Source organism: Ursus americanus, chromosome 2, assembly GCF_024610735.1.
Source record: "Ursus americanus isolate L20-20 chromosome 2, mUrsAme1.1.p, whole genome shotgun sequence".
In the NCBI taxonomy this organism is placed as follows: domain Eukaryota; kingdom Metazoa; phylum Chordata; class Mammalia; order Carnivora; family Ursidae; genus Ursus; species Ursus americanus.
This window is the reverse complement of record NC_142128.1, coordinates 51,547,179-51,557,056: the sequence shown is the minus strand read 5'-3', so window position 1 is coordinate 51,557,056 and position 9,878 is coordinate 51,547,179.

Genomic DNA, 9,878 nt, shown 5'->3' with positions numbered 1-9,878 from the left:
CCCCTGCTTGTGCACTCTCTCTCTCTAAAATAAATAAAATAAATCTTTAAAAAAAAATAAAAGGTGGGTTTTCAGAGGTGCTTTACCAACATTTGGCCCTTTCTTGGTTTTCCACTGGTTTTGTCTGATTGTTCTTTTTAGCTTTTTTTGCACTGCATGTCCGAGGCGTATTCCTCAACCAAACTGTCTGTATCTATGTATGCCAGCGTTGGGAAATTCAATCAACTAGCATCACATCAGTAATTCACATTCACTGTCTTGTCCTAAAGTATATTACACAGCTGCTGCTGAATGTTCTGCTTATATCAAAATGTAGTTTTTCAGTGTTATTCCTCTTATTTATTATCCCTTTATCCTGCTTTATCTTTCTCCACAGCATTTATCACCACTAACATAGTCACTTTTATTCACTTTTTGCAGACTTCACCTCTACAATGTGTGCTTCTAGAAAGCAAGGACATGGGATGCCTGGGTGGCTCAGTTGGTTAAGCATCGGCCTTTGACTCAGGTCATGATCCCAGGGTCCTGGGATGGAGCCCCACATCCAGCTCCCTGCTCAGCAGGGAGCCTGCTTCTCCCCCAGCTTATGCTCTCTCTGTGATAAATAAATAAATAAATAAATAAATAAATAAATAAATAAATAAAATCTTAAAAAAAATAGAAAGCAAGGACATGTCTATTTTGTTCTGCTAGGTTGTCTGCTAAAGTTATGTAGTTGTCTAGGAGAGTTCCTAATACATAGTATCCAACTCAATAACTATTTGTGAATGAATTGAATTAAGTATTTATCAACTTAGGGAAGATAAAGGTCATTAGTTTGACACATTAGTTTGCTCTTTAAACTAAAAATCCGTTTGCAAATCTTGTCATTTGCAACAACGTGGATGGAACTAAAGGGTATAATGATAAGCAAAATAAGTTGTTAGAGAAAGACAAATACCATATGATTTCACTCATATGTGGAATTTAAGAAACAAAACAGATGAACATAGTGGAAGGGAAGGAAAAATAAAATAAGATGAAAATAGAGAGGGAGGCAAACCATAAGAGACTCAATTATAGGAAACAAGCTGAGGGTTGCTGGCGGGCAGTGGGTGGGGGGCTGGGGTAAATGGATGATAGGCATTAAGGAGGGCACTTGATGTAATGAACATTGGGTGTTATACGCACCTGCTGAATCACTAAATTCTAGCCCTGAACTAATAACACAGTATATATGAACTAAATTGAATTTAAATAAAGAATTTTAAAAAGACCATTTGCTTCAAAGGAATCCTATATGCTTTCCAAAAAATCCTTCAAATTATCTGCTTAATATTCCAGTCCAGGATTTCTAGAGAATAATATCATACTTAATAGTCTGAGGTTTAAAAACCCTTTACAGTTTGGCCTAGTTTTTGCCTCTTGGGTTTGGTACCTCTCCCAATTCTCACACACTCTCAAAAATATCTTTAACAATCTAAGATTATACCTGAATGCTTTTCAACACTTTGGGACATAGGGAATCTGAGCTCAAGGACTGAATTTCTTTAAAGTAGCTACTTTTTATTTTAGTATCTTCAATATTAAAGGGGATATAGAGGAGTGTGTTGCGTTGGAACTCCAAATTTGCATTAGCTGTTTAAAAATCATTTGCCGGGGTGCCTGGGTGGCTCGGTCATTGAGCGTCTGCCTTTTGCTCAGGGCGTGATCCTAGAATCCTGGGATCAAGCCCCGCATCAGGTTCCTCTGCTGGGAGCCTGCTTGTGTTCCCTCTCTCGCTGGCTGTCTCTCTCTCCGTCAAATAAATAAATAAAATCTTAAAAAAATAAAAAAAAATCATTTGCCATTTGAAAACAATTCTTTCTTAGAAGACTTGAATAAAGAGTTGCATAACTCTGGCTTGTCTGGCTCAGCTGAGAGCACACAATTTTCACTGAAGCCTCGTGCTTTTCCAGCCTTCTTTTTAGACATAGATTTAAAAGTCCTAGTTGGGGGCACCTGGGTGGCTCAGATGGTTAAGTGTCTGCCTTCGGCTCAGTTCATGATCCCAGGGTCCTGGGATCAAGCCCCATGTCGGGCTCCTGGCTCAGCGGGGAGTCTGCTTCTCCCTCTCCGTCTGTCCCTCCCCCTGCTCATGCTCTCTCTCTGTATCTCTTGGTCTCAAATGAATAAATGAAATCTTTAAAAAAAGAAAAGGATTGGCTGTAGATTTTTGGTTGGGTACACGTTAAGTTATCACTGCCCCCTCCCCCTTTTTTCATATTCTTGGTGTGTTTAGCCTTGAGAGGGTTAACTGAGGGGAGCTGAAACAGAAAGTAAGCCCTCTCAGCTGCCAGGAAAGCTAGGTGGGCAAGTAGACATGGCCGCTGTTGCTGCACACAGAAGTTGTGACCTCAGACTCCTGGTGGCAGCACAGGAAATCAGACGTCACTGGAGACAGGCTGACATGGGGGGAGGGGGCGGTCCCCCAAGTGTAGGGGGTCCAGCAATGGCTGTAAGGAGGACGCAGCACTTGGACCTCTGGGCCTATATCACAAGGCCCCAAGTTCTCCTGGAAGTTTAGGGACAGAGCCCAAACAAGTCAAGGCAAGCCACAAGCTAAGAAGAAAGAACTATGACCCAAAGTCATGATATGTCTTCAATATATAAAAGTTCATAGCCAATAAGAAGGAAAGCATAAAAATCTCCTCAGAAAGAAATGAGCGAGGACCAAGCAAAGGTAATTTTGATAAAGGGAATTAAAAACAACCCAAACCATGTGACTATATCAATTGTACGCAAAACCAAATACAGGGTTAAAATAGCGGCCTTGGGAAACATCTTTACGCTAATAAGACATGTTTTGTTTCAAACCACTAAATTTGTGGTAATTTGTTACTCCTTAGAGAGAACTGATACACCATAGATTCATGGCAAATCTCAAGTAGGTTCTGGGCTAATATAGGGAGAAAACCAGGTCTGACTTCAGTAGTTGATATTTATGGCCTAAGAAATAACCATACCAAGTTGAGAAGTACACTGATAAGTCCTATAAATTGAGTCTTCTGTTGACATCGAGCCTGAGTATCTGTTGATACTCGTTTCGGTATAACCATTTACCCAATTAGCCCTCCTTCTCGGCTCGACACTTACAGATTTCCTCCAGGAAGTACTGAGAGTTCATTTAACTGTTGAATTTTTCTTGGTGAAATAACAAAACCGGTTAGGGGAGGACAGCTGTCTCCCCAGTGTTTCACTAACTCAACCTAATCCCTTCGATTTTGGAATTCCCTGCTATTGACCTTGGTTACAATGCAGGACCAGTGACACTGGGGCCTTCGGCATGTCCCAAACATCCTCTACCAAGGACTGAGAGTCACAGACTCAATAGGAACTGGGGGCAGGGCAGGGCCATTAGGATCAACTAATACCACGTCACTCTCATTTATCAAATAAAGGGCTGAGGCTGACAGTGTTTCTTGGAGTTTGGATTCAAAGCTGTGGACAAACTGCTTTGATGACTACACTTGATCTTTTCCTCTTAAACTACCTGAGATGACTCATCCTGGATTGTTGGAGAAAGAGCACGCACAGCAATGGAAGGCACGAGACAAACAGTGGCATATATGGAATGCCATCAGAAAAGCAGAGACGTGAGGAAAGTAGTAAATGTGAAATGAGAGAGTTTCTGTAGATTTTCAGAAAAGGGACACTGGGGAGGGGGGCGCCTGGGTGGCTCAGTTGGTTAGGCGTCCAACTCCTGATTTCGGCTCAGATCATGATCTCAGGGTCCTGGGATGGAGCCCCGGGTCCATCTTACTGCAGAGTCTGCTTGTCTCTCTCCCTCTGCTCCCCTCTTCTTGCCTTCACTCTCTCTCTCAAATAAATAAATAAAATCTTTTAAAAAAGAAAAGGAACACTGAACAGATATCACGAGGAGGAACTCACCCAGATGTCCTTCACAGCGCACGTGAGCTTTGAATGGTGAAAGAAATGCTGGGTGTGCATTGGGCCGGACAGAACTATTTCAGCAGGGACGACAAAAGGAACAACACACTAAGAGGCATTCTGGTTCTCCGTCAAACCAACAAAGAGTGAACATTCACTCTGTGCCTGGTGCAGTTTATGGGAGAGACAGTGGTGAGCCTGCAGAGAAAGGCTTCATCTCAGAGGCTTTCCAGTCTGGTGGGGACAGACAGACAATAAACACGTGTGAAAGATGAATCCCATAGTTCCAGGTATCTAGAAAGCCTCCGAAGAAAGTAAAATGGGGTGGTGTTACAGAGTGTAACAAGTGGGTTTCAAGGATGGCCTCTTTTGAAAAAGAACATTTGAGTTGAATGCTGAGTGACCCAAAGTAGATAGCCATACAAGACTCAGGGAAGAGTGTTCTTTTTTTTTTTTTTTGAGATTTTATTTATTTATTGGACAGAGAGAGACACAGTGAGAGAGGGAACACAAGCAGGAAAAGTGGGAGAGGAAGAAGCAGGCTCCCAGCAGGGAGTCCGGCGGGGGCTTGTTCCCAGGACCCTGGAATCACGACCTAAGCCGAAGGCAGACGCTTAACGACTGAGCCACCCAGGCGCCCCAGGGAAGAGTGTTCTAAGCAGAAGGAACAGCGAGTGCAAAGCCACTGAGCTCAGTATGTTGTAGGGACAGGAAGAAGGCCAGGGAGGCGGATGTGCCATGAGTGGTAGAGAATGAAGGGAAATGAAATCAGAGAGCCAGGCAGGAGGGAGCAAAGCAGAGAAGGGACTTGATGAAGTAGAGGGAATCAGGCTGAGTCAATGAAGATGGAGGATCTCAGATGCAAAAGGCTGGAAAAGACAGACTCTTGACCTCGGCGTGCTACTGTTCAAGGGGCCATGGTGCCTGGGAGAGAAAATTCTGGCTCCTTCTCAAAGAATGAACAAGAGCAAGGGATCGTTGGAAAAAGGACGAGCCAGGGCCCTAGTGGCCAAAAAAGCAGTTTCGAATGTGCGTGAATCACTTACTAACTGTGACTGCAGGCAAGTTACTGTTTAAAACTCTGCTTTTCTGAGTAAATGGAAACACGAAGGAAAGCTCCTTTCTAGGGTTGTTTTCAAGTCAACTGTGATAATGTCGTTCAGAGCTTAGCCGAGGGTGGGGACCTCGTACTCACTAGTATCGCTCTGGGCCTGAAACAAGGAGCCTCTGAACCAAGGAGGTTGGCAATAGGTTTGGAAACTTTTAAAAGAAATTTCAGAAGAGTCTCTGGGACCTTAATGCCTAAATTGTATGTGTTACAGGGAAGGAGAAAGAAGGGCAAGGGAAAGAAGAGGGTAGCTAAAACCTTTTTACCTCTCAGCAGAGTGGGATCACCGGCCAGGCCACGTGTGTGCAGAACCTCCCTGCTGTCCAGGACGCCTGCTTCTGGGCCCCCGCAGAAGCCTCTTAAAATCCACTCAGCCTTCTTGGGCTCCTGCCCCTGGAGCTCCTCAGAGGCCACCTTTCCTGTGGGATTCTCCATTGGCTGCTCTGGAAAGAAGGGGGTGGGGAGGAGGGTGAGCACTAGAGAGAGGAGGACACATTTGAAGCTGAGAGGCACCTCTAGGTCCTGAGGGTCGTGGAGCTCAAGTTGGGCACTTTGCCGGGAGCCAAAATAGATTCCACTCCCAAGCTGCAAAGGACAAAGGTGACCTGGCTGTTGGGATTGAGGGCAAGAGTGGAGGGTGAGCCAGTTTGAGTAAACGCCTTCCTTGGCCTGTTTTCCAAACCACACCTCATTGGTTGACTATTTTAAATATTCAGGGTGATTCGCTTTTTGTAATGCCCAGACACCTGAGTGTAAACAGGGGGATTTCTTTTCATCTGCCTGTGTCACTTAGACAGTCTTGTGTGGCTCATTGAATTCTGATCTCAGAGAGCCCGATACAAAGGTGGGGGGCAAGGTGTGTCTTGACAAAGAGGTTTCAGGCTAGTGGGGAGGGCTCCTGGAGCTGGACTTCCTCCTGAGAAGGAGGAGCTGGAAACGGAGGTTGCTTGAAGAGTTACTGTGTTTCTATCATGTGGAGAGGCAGACGTAACATTAAAGACTCCAGACATCCACTGTGTGAGAGGGGGAGAATCGTGCGCTCTTGCCAGAAGTCTGCCATATGCAAGTTGAAATAATAATGGGATACCAAGTTCTGTCAGTCCGGTAGGCAGGAGTTAAAAGGACCATTAGGATCTATTGCTGGTGGGAACGTGGGGAAGAAGATTACTGTCATAACTGGCAGCAGAAATGTGATGTTTCCGCCTTTTTAGAAAACAATATGACAATATCTACTTACATGTATATGTATATACATATATATGTATATTATATATGTTGAAATTCACACACCCCCACACACACTTTCTCTCCCTCTCCCCTCTCCCCCCCCCCATATATATAAACACACACACAGAGGGAGAGGGAGAGAGAAACCAGTATATATAAGGACGAACACACAAGGGTGCATATTGCAAAAAATATCACCGATGATGGTGGAAAAAACCCTAAAAACCCAATAAATGCCTGTCAATATAGGAAAGATGTACTATCATACATTCACATCATGAAATATTATGCAAATAAAAGCAATGAGCAATGAAGGAAAAATTGAGTTACAGCCCATAATTTTCAACAGGGAGGAACAAAGCCCTGGAAAGAAATGGGACAGTGGTGAAGTTTGCAAGGGAGGCCGCGGGCCTCAGGAGCACACAGAATGCAAGATGTTGATATCAAGACTTTCTCTTTCTCTCTTTCTCAGTTCTTCATGGCTCCTCTCTTAGACAGGCTTTGTTCTCTCTCTTTTTTTAAATTAAAAAAAATTTTTTTAAAAGATTCTACTTAATTATTTAAGAGACAGAGCAGAATGGAAGAGAGAGAGAACCAGCGGGGGGGGGGGAGGGCAGGGGGAGGGGCAGAGGGCAAAGCAGGCTCCCTGCTGGACGAGGTGCCCAATGATCATGACCTGAGCCGAAGATAGACGCTTAACAGACTGAGCCCCCAGGGGCCCCAGGCTTTGTCCTCTTGAGGGCAAGACGGGCATCCGGGCATATGTTCTCCTCAGAACCAGTAATTCCAGGGAGAGGGAGAGATCTTCTCTCTTGTTCACCTTCTCCACCAACCTCAGAAATGGAGTCTGATTGGTTGCACTCCAGTCTCATGCACCTGTTTGCACGTCTGCTTGTGGCGTACGTGTCCTGGGCAGGGTCCCATGATTTACCACCTGCAGCTTTTGGGAGGCAGAGGGCAGGTCCCAAAAGGTAAAGGTCCTGGCAGATCAAAAAGATAACAGGTGTCCACAATATCTACCTAGTCTTTTCTCTACGCATATTTATGCATAAACTAATTCAGCTTTCATTGTTAATGAAAAGATTCTAACGTGTAAAGCATATTCTTATACTACTCATAAAACGTCTCATAACCTTCAATTTTTCATGATACTGACTGCATAGAGAAAAGGGGACGTTACCCATTGCCTTCCATTTTTCTGCTTTATATTGATACAAATTGATACTATATTTACACACTACTATATAAAACCAGACATCTCAGAGAAGGGGAAGACCCATGTGTGAGAAAGCGGGCTCTCCCAGTAAATAAACAGCCCCACTCAGTGGTTGGAATTAAGGAAATTGTCAAATTACAAGTAAAAGGAGTGGAGGGAGCACTGTTCCCCATTTCTCTATTGATTTAGTTCTTTGTGCGGCCCATGGAAGACAGGCAGGACAATATGAAGACATCAGATGGCAGATCCTAAAACGAATCAACCTAGATAGGAGAGCAATGAGCCAATCCATTCTGTCCACCGTTAATTACTCCGTACGTGTTTCCTGAGCCCCTGATATGAATCTGGCACTTTACTAGCTTCACAAACACAGGCCTGTCCTCATAACGTTTAGTGTTTGTTGTGGATAGGCGGAGGGCAGGTAGTAAACACAAACGTGATGGGGACTAATTCAAAAAGGTGCTTAGAATGACTGGGGGCAGCAAAGAAGGTGTGGCCCTCACTTAGCTGGAATCAAGAGGGGCTTCTTTAGAACGTGTCGTGTAAATCTGACAGCTGGAAGAGAAGCGAGAGTTGGCTAGACAGAAGGGGATTAGGAAGGAAGGTCGCTCCAGCGTCAGGACATGGAACCTACAAAGGCCCCGCAGCAGAGAGGGCACGGTGTGCTCACAGAGTTTAGAGAAGACTAGAGAAGGTCTACAGAGAGTGTAGACTGCGGAGTCGGATGGGGTCGGGCGAGGGGACAGGGCCGTAATCACTTGGAACATCCTAGGTGATGTGTAGGGTTAGGGCCTGTGGGCTGAGGCTGGTGGGAAGCTGCTGGATCTGGGCTAGAGGAGCGATAGGACTAAAAGGGAGTCGTTAAGAGAACACTGGGTTTGTAGAATATGGAACAGATGGAAGGGAGGCCGGTGGGGAGGCTGCCTTGGCAGTTCAAAGGAGGGATGATGGTGGCCGGGCCTGAGGTGGTGACCAGGTGATAGAGATGCGAGGGTCTTAATGTCCTTGAGAGTTGGGAGGCTGGTTAGATGTTTGGAATGAGAGAAATGAGTCCAAGATGATGATCAGGTTTTGTTCTTTGTTTGTTTGTTTGTTTTTTAAAGATTTTATTTATTTATTCAACAGAGATAGAGACAGCCAGCGAGAGAGGGAACACAAGCAGGGGGAGTGGGAGAGGAAGAAGCAGGCTCATAGCGGAGGAGCCTGATGTGGGGCTCGATCCCAGAACGCCAGGATCACGCCCTGAGCCGAAGGCAGACGCGCAACCGCTGTGCCACCCAGGCGCCCCGATGATCAGGTTTTGGATTGAAAAAACCCAGATCATACCAAGCCCAAAAAAGTGCCTTTGAGGCACCTAGATGGCTCAGCCAGTTAAGCATCGGACTCTTTTATTTTTTTAAGATTTTATTTATTTATTCAACAGAGAGAGAGAGAGAGAGGGCACAAGTAGGCAGAGCGGCAGGCAGAGGGAGAGAGAGGAGCAGACTCTCTGCTGAGCAAGGAGCCTGATGGTGGGGCTCAATCCCAGGACCCGGGATCACAACCTGAGCGGAAGACAGACCTTTTTTTTTTTTTTAAAGATTTTGTTTATTTATTAGACAGAGATAGAGACAGCCAGCGAGAGAGGGAACACAAGCAGGGGGAGTGGAAGAGGAAGAAGCAGGCTTCCAGCGAAGGAGCCTGATGTGGGGCTCGATCCTCTAACGCTGGGATCACGCCCTGACCCGAAGGCAGACGCTTAACGACCGAGTCACCCAGGTGCCCCATAAGCGTCCAACTCTTGATTTGGCTCAGGTCATCATCTCAGGGTTGTGAGATGGAGCCCTGAGTTGGGGTCTGAGCTCAGTGGAGTCTGCTTCTCTCCCTCTCCTTCTCCCCCCTCCTCCTGCACATGCACATGCAAGGTCTCTCTCTTTTTCTCAAATAAATAAATAAATAAATCTTTAAAAAAAAAGTGCCTTTACCAAGAACCCTGGAGGAGGAACAGTTTGGAGCAGTAAATAGTGAGCTTCGTTTGGGATAAGTTGAGTGTAAGGTCTGAATGAGACAAACAGGTAGAAATTTTGACTAGGTAGCTAGAGATATACATGGAGAAGTCAGGGTATCATTCACATGAACTCATCACACCAAACCAACTTGTTCTGAGAGTTTGGGCTTGAATTACGTGGATACTGTCAACCATTCGTCCTATTCCACGTGTGAAGAAAGAGTCACCTGTGTGTATCGGCTTAATTTTTGCTTCCTGCCCACAAGATTTCTTAGCCAAGATAAGTCTTCACTTAACAATGTAAGTCCTTCTCCAAAATGTTAGTATTCTTGAAATAAAACTTCTTTCTTTTGGAGATTTTGAAAGACACGATGAGCAAACCATCCAGTGAGGGATTGAAGGGAAGGAACTAATGTCCTAAAATGGCAGCT